Source organism: Erpetoichthys calabaricus, chromosome 4 (genome assembly GCF_900747795.2).
Source record: "Erpetoichthys calabaricus chromosome 4, fErpCal1.3, whole genome shotgun sequence".
In the NCBI taxonomy this organism is placed as follows: Eukaryota; Metazoa; Chordata; class Cladistia; order Polypteriformes; family Polypteridae; genus Erpetoichthys; species Erpetoichthys calabaricus.
In genome coordinates, this window is record NC_041397.2 from 258,240,336 (window position 1) to 258,255,937 (window position 15,602).

A 15,602-nucleotide genomic window follows, 5' to 3' on the forward strand; every position below is an offset into this window, starting at 1 on the left:
ATTTCACGTTTTGTTATCTTAAAGCCTTGTGCTCAAATCATTTAAATTCATTTCCCCCTCATCAAACAACACTCAGTACCCCAGAATGACAAAGCAAAAACTAAATATTAGCAATTTATGCAAATTCATTAAATATAAAAAACTGAAATATCACATTGGCACAAGCATTCAGACCACTTATTGTAACACTTGAAATATGGCTCAGGTGCATCCCATTCTATCGATCATTGTTGAGATGTTTATATATCTTGTTTGGAGTCCACCTGTGGTCATCTGAATTGAGTGAACATGATTAGGAAACGCACACACCAGTCTATATAATGTGTATCACAGCAAAAACCAAGCCACAAAGTCAAAGGAGTTGCCAGTCAAGCTTAGAGACAGGATTGTTTCGAGGTACAGATAAGAAGGAGGCTACAAAAAAGGTCCTAGAGAGTACTGAAGGATCCCAAGAGCACATCTACATTCATAATTCTTAAATGGAGTAAGTCTGGAAGAACCACCACTCTTCCTAGAACTGGCTTCCCAGCAATACTGAGAAATCAGGGGAGAAAGGCTTTGGTAAGAAAGGTGATCAAGAACCTAATGGTAACTTGGCTGAGTTCCAGAGAACATGCGAGGAGATGGGGGAAACTACCAGAATAACAACCGCCACTGCAACACTCCACTAATCTGGGCTTTATTGCAGAGGGGCCAGATGACATGAAAGCCCACCAGGATTTTGCAAAAAGGCATCTAACGGATACAGACTACAAGAAACAAGATCCCATGGACTGAAAGACACAAGACTGAACTGTTCGGCCACAATTCTAAGCATCATGTCTGGATGAAATCAGGCACTGCTTATTACTTCTGCAATACCATTCCAAACATGAAGCATGATGGTGACAGCACTATCCTGTGGGTGTTGTTTTTCAGCAGATGGGACTGGGAGACAAGTCAGGGTTGAGGGAAAGATGAACGATGCAAAATATAGAGATATCCCTAATGAAAACTTACTTCAGTGACCCTAAACACAAAGCAAAGACAACACATGAGTGGCTTAGGGACAACTCTGGGAATGTCATTGAGTGGCCCAGTCAGAGCCTGGACTTTAACCCAGTCAAATATCGCTTGAGAAACCTGAAAACAGCTGTCCACTAATGGTGTCCTAAGAAAGTTCGAGAGGATCTGAAGAGAAGAAAAAAAAAACCCAAATCCAGGAGTATGAAGTTTGTTGTGTCAATCCCTAGAAGACTCTAGGCTGTAACTGCCACCAAAGATATTTCAACAAAGTACAGAATAAAGGGTCTGAATACTTGCGTCAATATGATATTTCAGTTTTTTGTTTTTAAATAATTGTGCAAAATTTTCTAAAATGTTGTTTTCTGGGATATTGAGTGTTGCTTGATAAGGGAAAAATTAATTTCAATGATTTTAGCATAAGGTGGCAAGATAACAAAATGTGTAAAAAGTGAAGGGGTCTGAATATTTTCAGAAGGCCCCTGTATAATCTCTTTTTTGTAGGAAAGAATACCACACATCTATAAGGGTTAGGGTTGAGGTGTTACATTTTTCTCTTTGCTTGAAATCCAAATGTTCAAATTAATTTCATATGAAGTAAACAAAAATGTCTCTTTGCATCTACAGCATAATTGTGACGTACAGTATATGGCTCGGTCGAAGACCATTATCTGTGTTAACTGCATGTGGCCACAGTTTAAAAATGTGCTGAAGTAAGGCTGGGATTAAAGTTACTTATTAAAAATATCAAGAATCTTGGAGCAATGAGACTAATGACACAATGTTAGCAAAACATCCTTCCTACTGACTCACTCCGTGGGCCTGTGCAGGTTATCTCACCTGATATTTGGAAATGTAGAACTATGGGAAAAATTGTACTCTAAACCTGAAAATTGTGTCACACCTGATAGGGCCGATTCTTGTTAGAAACTACCACTGCCTTCTTATATGCCAAAGATTAGAGCTGGTATTGTGAACATAAGTTGCTGTTCTCAGTTCTTCTTTTAGCAAGGTTTTGCTAATTTTAAATCAACAAGTTTCCAATACAACATTTTCTATAACAAGCCTCAATTTATTAAAAAAAGAAACCTATGGAGACTTTATCATCTTAATTTTAACTGGTTCATACCATCTGCTCCATAACATATCATAAAATTCCCAGGCAGCAACTATGTTTTCTCGACAATGTAATAAAATGGTATGCAAATCTGATGTGAGGTAACTTTACCACGGGGTATTTGACAAACAGTAGACATTAAGAAAGATTAAATTGCACACAATTGTTCAGGGAACAATAAAGATGCAAATGAATTCAAATGCACTTACAGTAAATAACATCTGTCACTCTGATTTTTCTCTAACAGTAATAAGTGTTTGGATTTTGCCACGATTCATGTTTTAATGATCTTGTGTGACAAGGGACTTCAGGAAAGCCTTACTCTTCCTGTCTATTTTGAATCATAAATTCCTTTAAAATGTTCCTCCATTTCCATAAGAATCTGTGGCTTTCATCTAACTGAAATAAAATCGTAGTTCGGAAAATGAGAGGACACCAGAATTGTAAAGCTGGGATATCACTGACCAATATAAAGCAATATCAAATAAATCACTTCAAAAATTAGCATAATGTTCTCCATATATTCACTAGAAAAATATACACAAGAAATGTTGAAATTATCTCCCCTCTTTTCAGTCCATTTCCACAAAAAATGTCCATGGAAAAGCCTTGTGACACTTGTGCAGCCAAGCTAAAGGAGGAACTTAGTTTCAGAAACAAAACTCAGGTTAATTTCAAATATTTCGTATATATGTAACAAATGATGACAGAACCCTAACTGAAAGAGAAAAAAAGAAACAGGTATGAGAGGAGTCTGACTGAAATTTAGGAAGTAGAAATTAGCTGGGGGAGAATGAAGTATCATTGTCACCTAGCATCCTCAGCTCTTATTTAATATAAAAAATAAATTTGAATTTAAAAATTAAAAATACTCATTGGAAATGTGGCTAGTACACAAAATGTTTTACTCTGTTGTCTAATTCTAAAGCTTTACCAGATTGTTACCAGTGATATGTGCAGAGACAAACAATTCAAGTAGGAAGTAAAAGATGTGGACAGATCTTCACCCCCAAATTAGTGGATGGGGTGTATGTTCTAGCTTGTGTCAGTCAATTGTGTCAACTGTAAAAGATATTAAATTTGGAAATATATTAAAGAAAGAAATCTTATCTTAGAATACAAAATCTCTTACTATTAGAAACCAGGCAAGAGCAAACCTGCTCTGGGTACCTTTAATATGACTTAATGAAGGGGGAAGCAGTATGTTTCAGAATGGCTCAGGAAGCAGTCTGGTTCAAAGTACAGAGGGTAATAGTTAATTTAATAAACTATAGAATTTACATACAGTGTCAATCAATGCATAGATTTTTATTCTGATTGGTTTGTTGGTTTACGCCCAAATGACTTAAACAAAAGTCTTATTATTTTCTGGTTCTTTCTTATACTTTTGAGTCAAGTCACTACCCTTGAGATTTCTGTGCATGTAATAACTGTTCATTCTTGTTGTTCACAGGACATCTGTTGACTTCCAAGTCATCTCTTAGTCATGCGTCCTTTGCATACACTCAAAAAAATGAAATATTGGGGATGTTCATTTTATGTGTTTTAGTTACTTTAGCTTAAAATGGTTATATCTGCTGGCATTACTTAACTTTTTTAGTTACACTGACTTAATATTGTTAGATGTCAAACTAACACAATCAATTTATGTTGAAACAAAACAATCAGAATATTTTCTTTCCACAGAAGCATAATCAGTCTCAGGGACTGTTGTCATTACTTATTTCTTCTTACTCAAAATCAATACTTTTGTAATACTCAAAACATGGTATTCTCAGTTTCCCTCAACACAGTTAAATTAAGTTGATTTAACTTAAAATAATAAAATTTGGGCGGCACGGTGGCGCAGTGGGTAGCGCTGCTGCCTCGCAGTTGGGAGATCTGGGGACCTAGGTTCGCTTCCCGGGTCCTCCCTGCATGGAGTTTGCATGTTCTCCCCGTGTCTGTGTGGGTTTCCTCCGGGCGCTCCGGTTTCCTCCCACAGTCCAAAGACATGCAGGTTAGGTGGATTGGCGATTCTAAATTGGCCCTAGTGTGTGCTTGGTGTTTGTGTGTGTCCTGCGGTGGGTTGGCACCCTGCCTAGGATTGGTTCCTGCCTTGTGCCCTGTGTTGGCTGGGATTGGCTCCAGCAGACCCCCGTGACCCTGTGTTCGGATTCAGCGGGTTGGAAAATGGATGGATGGATGGATAATAAAATTTTATGTACATGATTATCCCATATTTGCATAAAGTATGATATTTTGCATAAAGAATGGCCCCTTTTGTTGACAACACATTCCAAGAGATCCCCATACAACATATGTATACATGGAAAGAAAGTTAAAGGCTTTCATTAAATTGATTTTTTTCAATGCAATGGGTTTTGTGGTGTTGTGGAAGCCAATTTATGATACTTTTTTAATACACGTTGCCCTCCATACATCTGAAAAGCATCTATTCCTTTGTTTCCAATACAGCAATATAATTAGCCAACTACGCCGCATAATTATTTATTGATGGGTGAACACTTCCTGAAAGAGACAGTTGTCCAAATGGGGTGGGTTTGAGGATACAACTGTGAGTGAATGAAAAGATGAAACTCTGGAGAGAGCAACATACAATTGTCCGTGACTGAAAACTGGTTTTGGCAGATACAGGCATACAGTGGTGTGAAAAACTATTTGCCCCCTTCCTGATTTCTTATTCTTTTGCATGTTTGTCACACAAAATGTTTCTGATCATCAAACACATTTAACCATTAGTCAAATATAACACAAGTAAACACAAAATGCAGTTTTTAAATGATGGTGTTTATTATTTAAGGAGAAAAAAAATCCAAACCTACATGGCCCTGTGTGAAAAAGTAATTGCCCCCTTGTTAAAAAATAACCTAACTGTTGTGTATCACACCTGAGTTCAATTTCCGTAGCCACCCCCAAGCCTGATTACTGCCACACCTGTTTCAATCAAGAAATCACTTAAATAGGAGCTGCCTGACACAGAGAAGTAGACCAAAAGCACCTCAAAAGATAGACATCATGCCAAGATCCAAAGAAATTCAGGAACAAATGAGAACAGAAGTAATTGAGATCTATCAGTCTGGTAAAGGTTATAAAGCCATTTCTAAAGCTTTGGGACTCCAGCGAACCACAGTGAGAGCCATTATCCACAAATGGCAAAAACATGGAACAATGGTGAACCTTCCCAGGAGTGGCCGGCCGACCAAAATTACCCCAAGAGCGCAGAGACGACTCATCCGAGAGGTCACAAAAGACCCCAGGACAACGTCTAAAGAACTGCAGGCCTCACTTGCCTCAATTAAGGTCAGTGTTCACGACTCCACCATAAGAAAGAGACTGGGCAAAAACGGCCTGCATGGCAGATTTCCAAGATGCAAACCACTGTTAAGCAAAAAGAACATTAGGGCTCGTCTCAATTTTGCTAAGAAACATCTCAATGATTGCCAAGACTTTTGGGAAAATACCTTGTGGACTGATGAGTCAAAAGTTGAACTTTTTGGAAGGCAAATGTCCCGTTACATCTGGCGTAAAAGGAACACAGCATTTCAGAAAAAGAACATCATACCAACAGTAAAATATGGTGGTGGTAGTGTGATGGTCTGGGGTTGTTTTGCTGCTTCAGGACCTGGAAGGTTTGCTGTGATAGATGGAACCATGAATTCTACTGTCTACCAAAAAATCCTGAAGGAGAATGTCCGGCCATCTGTTCATCAACTCAAGCTGAAGCGATCTTGGGTGCTGCAACAGGACAATGACCCAAAACACACCAGCAAATCCACCTCTGAATGGCTGAAGAAAAACAAAATGAAGACTTTGGAGTGGCCTAGTCAAAGTCCTGACCTGAATCCAATTGAGATGCTATGGCATGACCTTAAAAAGGCGGTTCATGCTAGAAAACCCTCAAATAAAGCTGAATTACAACAATTTTGCAAAGATGAGTGGGCCAAAATTCCTCCAGAGCGCTGTTAAAGACTCATTGCAAGTTATCGCAAACGCTTGATTACAGTTATTGCTGCTAAGGGTGGCCCAACCAGTTATTAGGTTCAGGGGGCAATTACTTTTTCACACAGGGCCATGTAGGTTTGGATTTTTTTTTCTCCCTAAATAATAAAAACCATCATTTAAAAACTGCATTTTGTGTTACTTGTGTTATATTTGACTAATGGTTAAATTTGTTTGATGATCAGAAACATTTTGTGTGACAAACATGCAAAAGAATAAGAAATCAGGAAGGGGGCAAATAGTTTTTCACACCACTGTATCTTTTTGAAAGTTTGTCCCTGCGCCTTATTAATTGTCATTGTAAAGGCCAATCTAACAGGAAATTGTCTGCATGTAAAAGTAAAAGGCAAATTTGAATCTGATGGGGTCAGGGAAATCCGGGGAATATGGACAGTTTGTGAGGTAGCAGCTGCGATTGTTTTACACTCTAGTACATTACGGTGAATGTTGGTAACAGACAGTCTAGTGCCTTTACAGAGACTTCTTGCTGGCATGAGGTTTCTGAGAAGCAAGACGACTGAACCAATTTTAAGTTTGAGTTTATACGGAGGCATGCCATTGGGAGTAAGACTGTTAAGAAATTCTTCTGGGAATGAAACTTGATCTGCGGGATCGTCTGTGACGATGGAGGCAACGCTGGTGAAAGTTACTTCATCGGTAGGGATAAGTTTCAGTACTTGTTCATTAAGGTGTAGCGAATCTTCGTTGGTGATGCTTAATATAGCTCGTGTACTGAGTTGTTCCGGAGTCACAGTTGAGAAACACTTTTTAATGAGTTTTAAGCACAGGGAAAAAAATGAACATTTGAAACATCCGTAATGTAATAAACCACCAAGAAAAGTAACATTGCAACAATGCACGCTACGAACCGATCGCTGTAGACAGAAGTGAAAACAAAATCAAGCCCAGTGCATTCTTTAACTGCCTTCTCTGCCTTATGCGTCCAGCACCCTCTCTCGCACGCGCGCGCGCGTGTGTGTGTGTGTGTGTCTCTCTCGTGCGCCTGTGTGTGTGTGTCTCTCTCTCTTGCGCCTGTGTGTGTGTGTCTTTCTTGCGCGCCTGTGTGTGTGTGTCTCTCTTGCGCGCCTGTATGTGTGTGTCTCTCTCGCGCACCTGTATGTGTGTGTCTCTCTCGCGCACCTGTGTGTGTGTCTCTCTCATGCGCCTGTGTGTGTGTGTGTCTCTCTCGCACACCTGTGTGTGTCACTCACTCTCTCTGGCTCGCTCGCTCACTCGCTGCACAGGGAATGCACAGGGAGAGACTGAACACGTGCGGAAATCATCGGCTGCTTAGTGAATTACTGTTGGTGGGCGGGGCCCTGTGAGTTGGCGGGCATGGCTCTGTCTTGCGTGCGTCTTGCTTGCCATGGAAGGTTTCTGAGAAGCATGACAACTGAACCTATTTTAATTTTGAGTTTATGCGGAGGCATGCCAGTGGGAGTAAGACTGTTAAGAAATTCTTCGGGGAATGAAACTTGATCTGCGGGATCGTCTGTGACGATGGATGCAATGCTGGTGAAAGTTACTTCGTCGGTAGGGATAAGTTTCAGTACTTGTTCATTACAGTGTAGCGAGTCTTCGTTGGTGTCGCTTAATATAGCTCGCGTACTGAATTGTTCCGGAGTCACAGTTGAGAAGTCGATGTTGCCACAGTTGTTGAACGGGATCAGAAATAAAAGGAAAACAATGTGAAGGTAATGTTGCAGGTGTTCCATTTTTCTCGTCTTGCGAAATCTTGTTCGTGAGGAAGAGCTGTCATGGAACCGAAAAGAACAATGAAAAGTCAACGTGGCTCAGAGGTGCATGTGGACTGTAGCAGAGACGAAAGCAACTGAGTGCGATGTTTGGTGAGGTGCTGTGTGCCTCGAGAGCGAGGGTGGACTTGGGAGGAGGGTTAGAGTTGGCAGGCGGGGCTCTGTCGTGCGTATCCCATGGTCTTAGAGTTGGTGGGTGGGGCTCTGTGAGTTGGCGGGCGTGGCTCTGTCGTGCGAATCCCATGGTCTCTGTCTTGCATGCCATGGTCGGCTGCTTAGTGAATTGTTGGTGGGCGGGGCTCTGTGAGTTGGCGGGTGTGGCTCTGTCTTGCATGCATCTTCGCTCTGTCTTGCGTGCGTCTTGCTTGCCATGGACTTAGTGAATTATATATATAGATGTTAAGACTACATGAAAAATGCAATCAACCAAAATATAACTTGTTTACCTGTAATAAGTGAACCACTACATGTTTAACCAACCTACTCTGTCTATTAAATCATACCACAGTCCACAATTTTTATTTATATGTAGTGAAATAAGATTTATTTGTATTGGCTTAAAAAAATTATGCATCCTCAAGTAAAAATGTTGTAATAAATATATGAAATTTAAATTTAATAGAGATTCACTTACTTTCATTCCACACAAAGACAGTTATATAATTTTCATTAACTACGCTATGTTTTCTGAACACAAAGTGAATGGAACTTTAAAAGAATGTTTCTTTTAAAACTATTCAAACTAATTATGTGGAACCACCGTCCATGACTGAAGTTCATTTAACAAATAATTTTTTGAGTGGAATTTTCTAGCCTTTTTACACTACAATATACAATTCCTAACACAATGGTTTATTTTGTATCAACTTCTAAAAATTATCTTTCTTTTCTAGATGCTTCTATTGTCTAAAAAAGTTTCTAGACTCTTTTGTTGTACTCTGGAGACTCCTAAAATTGTCTCTCTATTATAAAAAAAAAGTCTTGGGAGAGAGACTAGGGAGACAAGACGTGATCTCCTTGGAAGATAATTTGACGTCCCGTGAGAGGCACTTTAACGTCACGCAAGACAAGGCAGTGAGACAACATTTAAAACAAGTTCACGGACATCTACACTAGCAGTTGTTGGAATGCTTTTGGCAGACACACTTCATGTGCTCCCAGCTCTTAAAACAACGACAAGCGACAAGCAGAACATGCAACTCGCCAGCAGATGATCCGACCGCTTCTCTGTAGCTTGTGTTCAGCTCTCACCCCGCCCATCACAATGCGAGCAGCATAGACGAGAAGTGGCAAAAGGACAGCTGCTGTACAGGCTTTTAAATGATTGACGCGCAGCGCGGCAAGCAGAACATGCAGCATCCAGCAGCAGCAGCAACAAGCCAGTAAATGATCCAACCGCTTCTCCTTAGTGTGCGTTCAGCCGCCCCCCCCATTAACAACGTGAGCAGCGTTATACGTCCTGCGAGAAAGAGATTTAACCACACCTGGGGCCGGAAATAAAGGACAAGTATTGTTTTTACAAAAGTTTTAAAGTAAAAGTGAAAATAATGCATATGTAACAATTCCCATGAAAATAACAATCGCTTTAAATTGTATATCCGGTAAACCAAACGAGGTGGTGGGCGAGTGAAGCGAGCAGGGGGCAGAGCCCCCTAGTAGTTATTATTTTTACTTTGATCAAATCTTTATTAAAGAACATAAAAAATATCTTAGAAGAACCTAAAGCAAATTCCATATAATAATATTACAATCCTATCCATTGTACCCCCCCCCCCCCCCCCCTCCCAACCACAAACCAGCCCTGCAAAGATCAGAATTCCAAAAACAACAAATGAGAAGACTGAGAGGGCCAATGGGTGAGGAATGGCTCAGCACCAAAAAAGTAGTAAAAAGTTACAGGACAGGACAACTGTAATTAATTAACTAACTACTTTTATATAGACACCACCAATGTGTAGCATCTACCTGGATGATGCTCCAACAGTCACTCTTGCATTAATATGTGCACCACAAAGTGGTTATTAGGTGGTAAAAGGGTGAGAGAGATAGTTAGCCAATAACAGACAGAGGATGATTAGGGGGTCAGACTGACACGGTCGAAATGGGCAATTTAGCCAGGACATTAGGAAAAACCCTGCTCTTTCAGTAAGAGGTCCAGGAATCTTTTATAACCAGAGTGACTCAGGACACAATATGTCTTATCCAATTTTTATGTCTTATCCAATGGATGGCATCATATTTTGTCAGCATAATGTCCCCATCACTGCACTGGGGCACTGGGATGCACACATAGCCCACAGGGTGAGCGCCCCTTGCTTGCCTCACAAGCACCTCTTCCAGCATGAACCCAAGCTTTTCCTATGTGGTTTCCCATCCAAGTACTGGTCAGTCCACAATAAACATGTTTTTTTTCTTTCTTTCTCTCTATCTCTCTTCCACACCTCCCAGGTGAGCTTTGTTCTCCTCCTCCTCTCTTGACTCCGACTTACCTGGGGAAGACAGAGCAGTTCCATCTTAACCTGGATCAAGGAATACTTCTGCGGCAACAACATTGCCACCAGGAAGTAATTCCAGGTCAAGCGAAACTTCTCTAGGATAGGGTAGCATCTTCCTGGCAGTACCCAAGTACTGGTGCTATTGGGACTACAGCAACCAAGATGCCCTGTGACTGCAGAAATGGCAGCTCCAAAAGGAAGGATGCTGCCACTCACCATACAGGGGGAACACATGTCTCTGGGATTCTGTCTCACATTGTCCATCCAATGGGCAATACCTGACCTTGCCTTCCATGACAATACTTATAACAGTATATACACACACAGGGACACACATACACACTGTATATACAGTAGAACCCTGATTATCCAAAGTAATAAGGACTGATGCTACCTCAGAAAACTGAAAACTCGGATAAAAAAGTTGGCCGCAGCCATTTCAGATTTGAAATTAAGGATACAAAAGATTTTGTTAATTTAAATGGTACAGTATCACTTTTAAGTCTCTTTTCAAACCTTACTGAAATTGATGTTCCTCACTTCTTTGCTACTGTGTTCCACATTTGCCTCAAATTCAAAAAGTCAGCAGGTGTAGTGTCTTTCTACTGTTCAATCTACTAAAGTGTCTAGGCCTTCCGTATGAGAAATCATGTGTGGATTTTCTGTGCAGTGCTCATCGTCGTATAAACACAAAAATTCTAAGTGAATGACAGAGTAGGACATATTTACATGGTCAACACAGGCGGCATGCTAACAATGGCCAAGAAGTGCAGCTGAGCATGGGTGAGTTAGTCCCACACACATTGCGTATTATTTTGAAAACATTATTTTGGATGCATTAGTTTGAAAACATTTCCATCCAGTGTATATCTAAAAGTATATATTTATGGCAACATCATCCATCACTGGACAACATTTACTGCTGTCTTCTTAATCTGTTTCTTTTGTTTAATCCTACTTAGCTTCATTTCTCAGACTGCTGAACTGTGCCCTTAACCTTTGTAAATAAACCTTTATGAATATATACATCGTCATAAATTATAGCAACTATTGTTAACTATTGTTTCCAACACACAGCTCCCCAACTGATTCCACAAACACCTGACAGCGTCTTCCCATTGTCATTAGCGTTTCTGAATATGCAAATATGCATGGCTGCAAATTAATAACTTGAGCACGTAGAGTGTAGCTATGTTTTTCTTCAAAAAATAACAAACCGAATTGCAAGTCCATTCCAGTAGTGAGAAACAGATTTTATATAATATGGTTGCTGAAAACACTACAGCAAATGAGAAGTTATGTATATAAAGGCCAAGCAGGCCATAAACAAGCATCCACAATCATTAAAATAATGTAAAAAGGTTTAAATCTTGACCCTTTAAGAAAAACATACACATTACACAAGAAAGACTTTAAATGCAAATCGTTTCACGGCTTATCTTGCACAAGCATACCTAGTGCACATTTTGAAATCAATACAAATATGCTACAAACAGGACTTGATATGAAGCTGCAAAAATGAGTAAGACAGAAACTGAGCTCGAAGCTGGAAGGTTGCCGGTTCAATAATTTCCTCTTTTACTTTAGAATTATACCTTTCATGTGAGTGGTTTTCATTAAAATTGAGGAGAACTTAATGTACAGACATTAACATTATGACATTCAAAATCATTGGTTCAGTGCCCTTTAATAAGCAACTCAGCACTCAATCTTTCTTTCTCTTCCAGCATTATATTATCTTCATCAAAAGAATTATCCAGACTACAAAACCTCCTTATTGTATAATTGTAGGAAAAATGCAGCAAATTATCTTTTAGCAGACACCTTTATCCATTTATTACATCTGTTTGATACAATATTTACAATTTTTTAAAACTGAACTTTAGGAGACCCTCAAAATGACTTCACTTCAAGGTAAGGCACACTACATTGAGTAGCACTGTCATAAAACCCCGAATGGCTCCTAGGCAGTGCATCTGTTTTCTTCTGGCCTGGCAATTTTTACTCTCTGTGAACATTTTTAAAAATTTCATGTATCCATTAAATGAAATTGAAGCATAACATAACAAGTGATACTAAAACAGCAGTAAGGATTACAGTACATTGGTTAAGTTGATTTGAGTTTGTTATCTAAATGAATTGCATATAAAGGTGCAGTATATCAGAGTCGACGTACTGCATGTTATACAAATTTCTCTGTACTCTGCACATGTTACATTAACACTACCACGTCCATCCATCCATCCATTATCCAACCCGCTGTATCTTAACTACACGGGGAGAACATGCAAACTCCACGCAGGGAGGACCCGGGAAGCAAACCCAGGTCTCCTAACTGCGAGGGGGCAGCGCTACCCACTGTGCCACCGTGCCGACCACTACCACGTCAACTAATACTATGAATATTACTACTACTGCATGTTTGTCACACAAAGTTTCAAAAGGCATTCCAAAACATACTGTAGTACAGTTGTACCCTGGGATACGAGTACCCCAAGGTACGAGTTTTTTGAGATACGAGCCATCACTAGGTCGATTTTTTGCCTTGAGTTACGAGCCAAAATTCGAAATACAAGCCATCAAAGAGCATTCCGAGGAACTGACGACGGAGGAGTTGACAGAACTACAGACGCAGCAACATGCGGAGGTTCTGCAGGAGATCGGTATGGTGGAGGAGGTTATCTCTTAAAGTGAGATAAAAGAAATGTTTGCAATATGGGAAAAAGTTTCGAACTTTAAAGAAAAGAAACACCCTGAAAAAGTTACAACTGATCGTGCAGTGGCGCTATTTAATGACACTTGTCTAACACTTGACTTTATTGAACAGAAACACCAGTTGCAACTGATCGTGCAGCGGCGCTATTTAATGACACTTGCGTAACTCATTTCAGAAACATTCTAAAGGGGAGGACTAAACAAATCTCCTTGGACATGTTTCTATTGAAACTCCTTGAGAATGAAATTGAGGAAAGCATGGCAAAAAAGAAAAAAAACTAGTTAAGAAGAAAATTAAGTTAAGCAAAAGTGAAGTGAAAGAAAAAAACATCACAATACGCTAATCGGCTTTGCCAACATCTGTTTATTTCTTTAGATTCTCTTTTATGTATTAGGTTTTATTTTGTTTGTATACAATATTTGTTCATTATAAATACATTTTTCTTATGTTGAAAACATTTAACAAAAAATTGGGGTGGTGTTTTGGGGGCTGGCACGAATTAATCTCATTTCAATTAATTTCAATGGGGAAAATTGATTTGAGATACGAGCATTTTGACTTACGAGCTCGGTCACGGAACGAATTAAACTTGTATTTCAAGGTATCACTGTATAACAAGAACCCATGACCGGAGTGGTGGCTCTGTGGCTGAGGATCTACGCTCGTATCTGGAAGGTTGCCAGTTCAAATCTAGTTACTCCCAGAAGGGATCCTATTCCGTTGGGCCCTTGAGCAAGGCCATTAATCCGAAAAATTGCTCAAGGGATGCTATAAAATGGATGACCCTGCGTTCTGACCACCAAAAGTTCATGTGATAAGACAATTTCCCCTCAGGGATTAACAAAATATATCAAATCTAATAATAAAAAATATCAAGTACCATGTACTGGACAAGTCAAAACTATTTCACAAAGCATGAACCTAAAGCCCATCGTAGATACTGTAGCATGCTAATGAACTGTAAAAAGCAAACACAAACAAGCCTAGACACTTAGCAATGCTCGTTAACCCAACTGTGAAAGGAAACTGAGACAAGCAGAATCTTGACTATTCAATATCTTCCTTAAATAGCCATGTAATATCTATTTGGACCTGAGCAAACTCTACAGAAAACTCACCCAATCTTCACATCAAACCTGAAATCCAAACATTCACAGGCAGTAATGCAAGCTTGTTGAGTCATGATGAGGACTAAAAATAAAACTACTGAATTTGCATACAATGCTAACCTTCCTAAATGAATGCATCAATTGACTCTTATGTTTGGTGTAAAAGTATCAGTAGCAGAGCCCACAGATCTGTGTTCTCCAATCTCTTGTTCCCATATTCTGTTATTTTCGGATTTTCATTCCAAAAGAACGTTTAACTTAGTAGGGTCAATCAGTAAAGAACAGTTATTACTGTATATGAAGTATCATAGAAAGGCAACTAATTACAAAACTTGAATACTGAGTAAATGTACAACTTAACAAGAAAATCATTTTTACTCTCATTCATCCCTTATACTTACATTATCAAATAAATACCTAGAAATTGATGCATCTTCCATTGTGCTACAATCCATATTTAATAAAAGACGGCATGCAAATATGACTTCTCAGACACAAAGACAGAATCCTTTAATAAAATAAAGGGGACACAGAATCAGCAGAGACAATCTGTTAATAAAAGATGGGACAAGTGACACTGAGCTGGGAATAAATAGACTTTGCACTTGTGATGCGCCTTTTTTTTTCTGTCAATGCTCAAACAGCATAGAGGTTTAATGTAAGAACTCATGACAACAAGAAATTATCCTGATGTAAAAAAAATGTGTAAAAAATCCACATAATGAAATACACCGATACTGGCAAAACAAGAAATCCATCCATTCACTCACACATTTATTAGCAAATCCGGTTAATCCAGTTTAGAGCCACTGCCTATCCCAGTAGGGTAATGCACAAGGCAAAACCATGAACAGGGATCCAGCCCATTACAAGTTAACATAATTAGACTTCAAAACCAAAAATGGATAACAGTGGATAATTTCATCAAATTTAAAAACTGGCAAATGTAAATAATTACTTCTATTTATAGAGATTTCTAACAAACAGCAATGGCCAAAAACACTGACCTTCACTTAGAGATAAGGTTATAATTATAATAATTATTTTGGTTCAACTCCAGAAAAATTGACATTTCAACTACAATTAGGTGTTGCCAATAGCATAAGAAATTCTGGACACATAAATAAAGCAGAGCACTACTTCATTATAAAATTCCTTTAGCTCAACAAAGGACTACATTAAACTCAGGCATCCTATAACAATAGATTTCAAACTGGGGGCTGTGGACCCTGCAGGTCTACCAGGCTGCACTTGAAATGTCGCGACACTCCTGACAAGGTTGACGCATTTAAAAAAATAATCCAGATTGCCTTTAAATTGCCTCACATAGTTTATAAATAAACATAACTGAAAATGTTCAGCAGTTGTTGTATGAAAGTAGTCCTGTAACAATAGACAGGTGCTGCA

The 15,602-nt window shown here is 39.2% G+C and overlaps 1 protein-coding gene across 3 annotated transcripts in view; it reads right to left on the reverse strand.

Annotated features, from left to right (window-relative positions):
• The window catches only part of LOC114650806 (beta-galactoside alpha-2,6-sialyltransferase 2-like), a 170,683-nt gene that overhangs the window by 130,711 nt on the left and 24,370 nt on the right, over positions 1 to 15,602 (reverse strand). The window lies entirely within an intron of this gene.